A 7,729-nucleotide genomic window follows, 5' to 3' on the forward strand; every position below is an offset into this window, starting at 1 on the left:
ACCAGTCTGAAGTTTGGATGGTCATTTTGGGTCTAATTTAATACACCAATGATGTAACGAAATTGTTGTAAGCACATCAAAACTTATGTATAAGAGAAAGTTAACTTTTAGTATTTGTTGCAGCAATAGTTACTACATTGATTTGTATGTGAACAAGGTAACCTGTTTTTTTGCTATCAGAGATATAATTTTTCTCTCTCTCATTTAATCAGACATAAAATTTATATATTGCATTCATTTTTCAAATGAAGCCTGTATGTCATAATTTAAAGACTGAAGGGCTGTAGCGAAAAAATCAGATGTTATCAAGTTACCAGACTGGGTATATATCATTTGCCTTTTCACATCAGTCTTCAGGATATAGGAGTTAGGAATACTTCTGCCCTACTAGAATGACAAGATCATAGCAAACTCAATGAGACTGTGTGTTTATTAAAACAGGGCACACTTTAAAACATAGTTACAGTACATAATGAATTTACCATGAAAAGAATAAGTGCAATATTCTGCTTTCCATCTTTTATATATTCAAGACAATTGTGAATGAAAATTAAGCAGTTACTGTATGTCATCTTGGCATTTGCATGAGTTTATGCTTAAAAGCTGAACAGTGGCATCTTCAAAATGCAGCCTGTAATTTAAAATGTATTACTACTGAGCTAATTTGAATCATGCCTTTCCCACAAAAGAATTTTCTAAGCTTTTGAGGGGGAAAATTAAATTTCTAGCCACTGTTTCATTTGCATTTCCATACTCCAACAGTTTCCATAATTGGATTATTTCTAAAATAAAAAAGACAATCATATTTTATTTAAACAATGGGAAGTAGAAAGACCTATGAAGGAAATATCTACTTTAGAAAACCTACAGTAGCAAACTGGAAAAAAATACTTACAATTCCAATTTTCCAAGAATATTCTCTCCAGATATATGTTGTCTGTTTAGTGGGATTTGCTTCAAAAGATGTTTACACTGTAATAAAGTTACTTTGGAGCAAAGTATTCAGCCCTTCCAGGTCTCTTCCAAGTACATGCCATGAAAAATAGAAATGTTTGACAATGGGTGGCCAGAAAGCCATATCAGAGCATTTTGATATGTGGGCCTCCGGGGCCCATTGCACAACTAACTCCAACTAGTTTCTTCCATCCTGTTTGGTCTGCTGCTTATCGCAGCCATACTACAGTTCTGGGCACTCAAACAGCTCAAGCACAGATAATCTTAAGAGCTGGTTTCTCTTCCCCACATTTTCACTGATTTCTGGTATGACATTAAGTCCTTTGGCTCATCTAATTTCCTTGTGCAGACCTTGATTACAATCATCTCAGTCAAGCTAGCTGATTAGACCTATTTTGTGGGTCTTTTTAAATGAGCAAGTGATTTTGTTGAACTATATATTATTTTCCAAGTGAAAACATTTAAAAAAAAAGGGAGTTCAGATAAAAGAAAAAGTGAAAGAAAACAAAAAAGAAGATAAAAGTGTCGCAATGATGGGGATATCACAGCACTTAATCTTAGCACCTGACAGGCTTTGAAGCTAGTCTTACTAGGTTCTCCATATAACCAGTGAAGAGCGAAATACTCAACTATACCTGGACCTTTCCAGAAAGACATCTGGCTAGTCTGATCCTAAAATCCCTCAGTGACAGAAACTATGAACTCATTAGCTAACCTATTCTGACCAGTAGTGTTGCCGTAATGGTGGCATAATAGCTATGTTTTAGCTCTTAAGTGTTCAAGTTCTGAGGACCATTATCATTCAAATATGGTTGGAAAGAAGTTTAGCTGAATAAGAAGCTTGATTTCTTCCCTTTGTTCATTAATTGTACATGTTAAAGTGTGTCCATGTTAAATCATTCAGTGAGCTCACTCTGACCGGGGAATATTCTGAAGAGCTTTAACTGGAGTGTGTCTGAAAGTTGCATCTCCATGTTATTCAGAAAGCATATAGACTTATATATAAGAAGAATACAGACTTATATTGACTACTCATTTGAGAAAGGAGCACCTCACTGACTCTAGTGACACTTGTTTAACGTCGAGCTTGGGAATAACTGGCATAAAGAGACTTGCTTTCTTCCAGAGGTTTACTATTGATTTCCATTCTTAGCACAAACATAATGACTACAGGAGGATGTTACATTTTGTTCCTGGTCTTCCCTCAGCACTTCAGTCTCTTACATGATTAAATTATCTCTTACTGATGATCTTTCTACAAGCAATACGGTAGTACTAGACAATCATTAAAGTAGGAGGCACTGCTATAACATTAAGGGCTGAATTCTGTCCAGCTTCTCTCTGTCATAAACATATTTGTTTAATATTATGTCTTACAGGATGGAAGTCCCAATACTACAGCAGTCATGACAGAAGTGGTCAGCATTTCTGCCACTGTGCAGCATCACCCCATCAGTTCTACCCTGGGATTACACCCAGTAGAAACATAACTGTGCTGGCAATTCACAGAACTGATTATAAGGTGCATGGTGGGGTGGAGGATCAGAGAAGGAAACTTTGTGAGTACCTGATATATGCATGCTGTGACAGGGTAAAGATATCTGATGGGTAATGGTATGAGATTCACAAAGAATGAATGATATCTACCTGACACGTAGATGATAAGTTTCAGCTGTATTTATATGTTTATATTAGGAAATATGTTGCAAAGTATACGGCCACCATGGCAGGCGGAAAAAGAACATTATCTGGCAATGATCCAGAGTTCTTGAGATGAACAGGGACTGTGGGATCCCTTAATCCTTTGATATGAAGCCAATGAGATGTTACGCCTCACTCAACTACCCCTGAGCTGAAGTCAGTGAGTTAGTCTTAACTGGGTATAATTTTCTTTTTGTTAAGCTAAACAGACTGGGTTCTTTAATTCTCTCTGTGGAACATTTTCTCCAGCCCTAGAATAATTTTTCTTCCTTTTTTTACACAATTTTCTTTGAGTTTTGAAAGTAGGGACAATGGGAAAAATACCCAACAGTACAGATTTCAGAAGAGGTTAGAGGGAAATCAAGTTGCTATTGTACATTAGTGAACTGCAGTGTGCCAGTACTAGTAGCTCTGCAAGACACTGATCTGCTGATTGTACCATTTTTGGAGAGAACAAGCTGACATTTCTGTTCCGTTCTTTCAATGACTACTTAATTCTCTGATTACTAGATAAGGACTTGCTAACAGAGGAGAGGTGGTGGGAGAGAAGGGCTTACTGATAGAGGTCTGCCCATAAGTATAAGCATACATGCTTTTGCAACATACGCATACTGTGTGGGATATGCTGTCCAGCTGCAGCTAATCCCAGTTAGTTCTGGACACGAGAGAAGCTGAAAAGCTAGGTCTTCACATCTATACTTGGATGTTGAGGGTTGTATATTCAGAGCTACTCAAATTATTTTTGTGTTCAGTTTCCTGAGGAAAATAATGAAAATTAAGTGGTGTCATCACACTTTTTAATGTCTTTTTAATTCCACTACGTTATTAATTTCTGCATTTTCAAATAGTAAGAGTCAAAAGTTCCCGACAAGATTGTATTTTAAAACTAGTTTATTGATTTTAGTGCCCAAATCTGAGACCAGCTTTAAGTTTGTATCTTGAAAATTTTCTCTCTCATTTGCAGCTTTGTCTAAAGGTTCTTGTGGAAAAGTTATTTTGTTTTGTCTCAGGGCATGATAATAGGTCAATGAAAAATAATATAGGAATTATTATTTTAAAGAAAGAAGGGCAATAATACTTTTTCCATATCAACACTGATGATTTTCTACTTCATTACTATGCAATGTCATCCCTGCATACTTTTGTAAATAATGCTGCTTGAAATATTCTTGATGTTAATCAAAATACTTGTCTTGTTCATATCTCTCCGGGGAATGAAATCTTAGCAGGAAGTATTCATGATTGGAAATAGCTTTAAATTTTCACCATACCTCTTTTTATTCCCCTCTTATTTTCTTCTCATTTCTTCCTGTCCATCTCAATACACACACAAAAAAAGTAATTGTACTGAATTTTGTGATGCAAAGACAGAATCACGAGCAAACTGGATTAGACAATTCCATATATCACTAAAAAAGGCACAGTTATGGTTGCAAAATACCTGTATTCGCATGTGTTCTACCCAAGCAAAATATGAGTACAAGGTATGACAGACCCAGTGAATAATAAAGGAGATACATATGGCACTTAAAGAATGGAGCAGTCTGATGTTCAGCTAGTGTTTCAGAAAGAAGGGATTGAAATATAACAGATCAGATCAGCTTATTTAGATACTGCTCATGGTAATTAGCAGTTTGACATTATTTTCTCAGAGATACAGTGGCTGCCAGCCACAGTACAATGAAAAAACTAATGTAAACCTCCAGGGAAGTAAGATATTGTCAAAAAGGAAAAAGGGCATATAGATAACATTAATTCCTTCTCATGGAAAGAAGACATTAACGTTGAATTCCTACATCTCCTAAAAGCAAAAACATAAAAGAGAAAATGTTCTGGATTTTTTTTACTCTTAACTGATATGACTTATCTTCACCCTTTGAAATACTATTTTATTACATACATATCTAAAAAAACCTCTACATACTTTTTATAAAGAAAATGTTGACTTTCCTTTGCCTATCTTATCTTTGAACCCTTCAGAGCTGTAATCTTACTAGTGATTGCTTATGGAATTATTTTACAGGATTGCTCAGCAAAACAGAATACACATCTAAAATGACTTATGAGGGAGATACGAAAATTATAACTTGCTTGATGCAAGAAGTTATTGACTTAATGTGGTGTCCTGCTCTTGACTTTTTTCAATCCTATGTCACCAATGCCTCACAAACCAAATGACACTTCCCTATTTGTACAAGACCGGAGTGCATGTTGGTCAGACAGTCAGCATGCTAAAGCAAGAAAATATTACTTCTCTCATTACTCCCTGATTCAGTTTTACCTTTTAAAATGTATCTTTCTCCAGTCAATATTCCTGTGTTGTGTAGCAGAAAAGTCAATACAGGAATAAAACCTTTTAGTTTAATGGAAAATTCTATTTCTTGGCAATTTTTTGAAACATTGCTTGGAATTCCAAAATTTATGTAGGATGGAAATTCCGTTTTCTGGCTGGTTCTAAAACCCCTCATTTACCATTCATTCAGAGCAAGAAGGTAACAGGGAGGAAATGCTATCTTGTAGTTAGGGGTCCAAAGAAAAAAGTATTTTGAATCTAAATATACTGAAATGTGTGCAACATGTCTTTCTTAAGCTGTTTTTACAGTTCTGCCTAGCCCACAGTGATTTGAAAAAAAAGACTACTCAGCATGCTGTGTTTACAGTGAACCCCTAGGAAAGGCATTCCTCCGTTTCTTTCCAGTTATCCACACAGAAAAGTGACCATAATCAGATCTATTATATTCCAAAAAAGTACTTACTTGGCAACTGTGATCATGATTCTAGACTCCAGGATGTATGTACATTTTAGGTGATTTCCCCAGGTGTTCAGAAATATGTTTTTATTTTCTTAGTGAGAACAGGGATTACAAAAGTGGTCCCTGTTGAAACAAATTCAATTCATCCCCATCCTTCTGCCAAAGTATAGCAGAAATCGCTTATATGGTTATTGTGTTCTCAAGTGCCATATATAGAACAATATATGCAGTATTGCACTTTCAATGTGAATTTAACACCAAGAAAGTGCCCACTGCTGTCTCTATTAGGCAGAAAGCTACTGGCGGTTGAGTTGGAGTACTGATTAGACACTGAATATGAAATTCTAAAAATCTTCTACTGAAAATAATATACCCTTGATTCTGCCACCCTTCCTCCACTGTGTTGTATCTTGTACAATAAGTAGCACCACTGAAAGATATAGGAAAACACTCTGGGGGAAATATTTCTCAGTCTGTTTAAGTGTGGCAGAACAGGAACTTCAATAAATAGCAATGAATTATGGAACATACATTTCTTTGTTAAAAAAAAAAAAAATTCAGGTTACTGTGTACTTTGCTTACTCCACTCAGCCTCTTTTATACCATGTATTTGTGGCTAGGGGGAAGGAGGACGGAGGGAGTGTGCAGAAGTATTGTCAGAGTTTAGCTAACTGTAGCCCAGACGGTAATTTTATTATTATAATAGCACTAAAAGCCTTTGGCTGGAGTTATTTAGTGTACTTTTTGTTTAAAATCATTATAAACCATTTAATTGCCTGTATCAATATCACACTGAACACTTTGCATTTTTGTCATACCATTTATCTTTGTTTCTCAGTTCTCATATAGAAGATGTGCAGAAGTCTAAGCGTGTCAAAAGCATGACTATTTTAAAACTACATACATGTTCCTACTTTCATACAGGCAGGACATGCAGAAGCACTTAAAATTCTGAATGTCCAGTATTAAGAAGAAAGCGGGATATAAGGAAATCATAATGCATTATTGCTTCAGGGTACGTGTGTTTCAAACGATCCTAGTCAACAAGCTGTGACGAAAATTAGCACCAGCCTTCTAATAGACATGTCACTTACAGCCCTAATACTTAGACAGACAAACATCTCAGAAGAAACTAGGGAAAAATGCTTTTAGGAATTTTTCATTTGCAGTGGAATGGAGTGACTATTTAACCACTATCATTTGACCATTCTGTTTCAAATTGCCCAGACAAGCAGCCCTCTTATATTGTAGTATATTATATCACCATAAAACTACTAGTGTGTATATATATTCTAAAACAAATAGCAATAATAACACGGTAGTTAAAGAAGTTATCTATTTTGGGCAAGTAAATATTATATCTTCCACAATTTAACCTTGGTGCTCACAAAAGTTATCACATGGTTTGAGTTGTTTTTTCTTGTTTCCTGTAAACTTTTGATTTTTACTAGTGGTTAAAGCAAAGGTTTTGGATTTTGTGCCATATTTTTGTCAGTGTCTGTCACGTGGTCTTGACCACATCAATTTATTCACTGAACTTCAATTTTCTTGTCTGTAAAATATGTCCATCAAACATCTGCAGTTTCACTGCAGTTTTTAAAGCTTATTCATAGTCTTGAAAGTATATACAAGTGCATATTATTTTTACTTAACAGTTTTGAAGTTAAGCATGGGTTCACTTATTCATAAAGTCAGAAGGAACTAGTAGAACTTTGGTCTTAACTCATATAATACCAGGTATAAGATTTCACCTAGTTACTTTTCAATTGTGCTCCTTGACTTAAACTTGACTACTCTTTCCTGTGCTGCTTTGAGTTTGTCAACTTACTTTTTTTGTTTTAACATCCAAGTTTTGTTTCTTATCACATTTTTGCTTAAAAGGCTATTAGGTATCTGTGTTTTCTCCCTGTGACTGACTTACCTGCCTACCTTTGTCACCTTTTGTATACAAGATTTTCTATTTGATAAATCCCCTGGAGGTAATCCTAATATAGCAAATTATAAAACACAAAATGGTTGATGGTGTGCTACAGTTTAAAGGTTTTTGTGATGTGATCAGAGGGACCAAACCAAGAGTTAGATAGATCAGGACAATATGAGGTTGGCTGAAGTTTTTATCGCATTCCATACTGCTCTCCGTTCTGCTCATGCTACCTCTAAGGGTCACAAAATATCTCAGAGGTGTTCAGACAAGGTTTCATTTGGTTGGTTTTGTGTTCGGGGTTTTTTTAACTGAGACTGGAATGATTTAATTTATTCTTTCACTTGTAAAGTTAGATGCCTTTGGCACCATGGATAAAATGACGAGTATGTTAAAATTT

This window comes from Gymnogyps californianus, chromosome 2 (assembly GCF_018139145.2).
Source record: "Gymnogyps californianus isolate 813 chromosome 2, ASM1813914v2, whole genome shotgun sequence".
NCBI lineage: Eukaryota > Metazoa > Chordata > Aves > Accipitriformes > Cathartidae > Gymnogyps > Gymnogyps californianus.